The following is a 1,947-nucleotide window of genomic DNA, read 5'->3' as shown; positions in this document are numbered from 1 at the left end:
ACGTGTCCTCGTACACACGAATTTTGACATATGTATAATTTATTATTATGCATTTTCATTTGATCGTGTCGATGTACACTTTATGTTTTTACAACACCGTCGTCGATGACATGGAGTCGGACGGCACGATCTTTTGTCGTGCCGTTGCTTGTTTCTTTTTGAAACACCGTGTGTACGACGTTTTGAACTACGAATCGTACATATTCGGAAAAACAATAGCGTTACGCTGGCCCGCAGCGCCGGTCCTTGCGATCGAGTTTTTCACCTTTTTTGAACGAGAAAAACCGAATTCGCTCGGGCATACGGCTGTTTCTTCGGGTACCTAGATTTTTTGATTTTTTTTTGTACTATCTCTCGATCTTTTCCAATGATGGAAAGAAGGAGGGACGCTTTCGGTTTTTCGACCGGATCGCGGAAAGTTGTGAACTCCACCGCGAAAGTCGAAAGACGTTAGAAGTCCTCTTTTTTTCGGACACACGGAGAGGATGTAGCAGAGTAGTCGAGAAAGAAGAAAATCGCAGGTGTCGAATTAGGTTACGACACCGTGGGTTTTAAATGATTTACGCCCGGCTACGGGACCGGCGAGAAACGCTCCCGATTCTACGATTCGCGTGAATGATGTTCGTCGTTAGACGCTTCAAAGAGTTTTTTGAAAGCGCCGTTAAACGAGCGATCGCACACACATCACACCTTGCTTTTTTAATGTTTTTGGTAGATGTGGTAAAGTGATTTCGTTAGAAACGGTAAAATTCTCTTTACGGAGCGTACGACTGCACCATTTCAAAATTATATACACCGTCAATCGTCATTAAGTCACGATATAGAACGGTAAACTTGAGGATTTTATGTTAGACGCTCAGTCTGGCACGTCTATAAATTTTTTTCGTCAAAATTCACGATCTGTCTTCGGTTTGGCGACGAAAAAATATAGAAAGAAAATTGAAACACGAACACAAAGACCGCCCGCGAAAATCTCTTTTCGCTTACGGCGGATACTAATTCGCTTTTTCATAACGAGTACGATGATGTAATGATGTGTTCATTCCGATCGATCAAAAACCGTCTCTTCGTCACACTTTTTAAAGTGCTTGACACACACACACGCACACTAAATGAAAGACACAATAAAGGGAAAACTACCGAAAATGTAGTTTATGAGAGAAAGCAGCATTATTTATTAAAATTATTGCTGAGAAAAAGGAAATTGGCAAATTCCTAATTAAAATCGTATCGAACATGTCCCATCTTCACACATACATGCTCGTACTTTGCGTGTAAAAGCGGAGACCGCGTGAAAAAGAAAAGTGCTTCTTTTTCGGTGCGCGGATACAAATTTGTGTTTGGGTTAATATTTTTTTTAATTTTTTCGTACGCGTAAAACTGAGACCGACGATCGCGTTCCCTTTCAGACGAGAAAGTACGGACGAAAGACAATTAAGAGCGAGAATCATAAATATCCATACCACAACACCGAAATTTTAGACGTGGCACGTTTCGGAACCACGAAGATCATTTTCGTTTCGGATGTACGCACGTACGCAAAAATTTTTTGCAAGACGTGTATAGACAGCTGGACGATCGGCATGATCGGGGTTCTTGTGGAACGAGCGTTTAAATTTTAAAAAGATTACCCTGAACGGTGGATCACTTGGCTCGTGGGTCGATGAAGAACGCAGCTAATTGCGCGTCAACTTGTGAACTGCAGGACACATGAACATCGACATTTCGAACGCACATTGCGGTCCTCGGATATAATGTTTCCCGGACCACTCCTGGCTGAGGGTCGTGTCAATTTCAAAGACTGCTCGGTTTTCGTTTTCGGACGAAAAACGTCGGAGCGTGTTGGATGTGTTTGCGACGCGTCGAATAGGTACTCATTAATGTACGTGATCGTCACTTACGTCACGATTATAACGACGCACGCCTCGAACGTGTGCCGAGACGTTT

The 1,947-nt window shown here is 42.7% G+C and overlaps 1 non-coding gene across 1 annotated transcript; it reads left to right on the top strand.

Annotated features, from left to right (window-relative positions):
* Positions 1-1,628: 1,628 nt before the first annotated feature.
* Positions 1,629-1,786, top strand: LOC148165482 (5.8S ribosomal RNA). Its single transcript, XR_015771432.1, has one exon. It is a non-coding gene; the product is annotated as a 5.8S ribosomal RNA (ribosomal RNA).
* The last annotated feature ends 161 nt before the right edge of the window (positions 1,787-1,947 follow it).

Source organism: Gnatocerus cornutus, unplaced genomic scaffold, assembly GCF_029298725.1.
Source record: "Gnatocerus cornutus isolate USDA-ARS CGAHR unplaced genomic scaffold, icGnaCorn1.1 ctg00000304.1, whole genome shotgun sequence".
Taxonomy (NCBI): domain Eukaryota; kingdom Metazoa; phylum Arthropoda; class Insecta; order Coleoptera; family Tenebrionidae; genus Gnatocerus; species Gnatocerus cornutus.
Note: the sequence above shows the minus strand (reverse complement) of the source record. Positions and strands in the feature narration are given on the sequence as shown.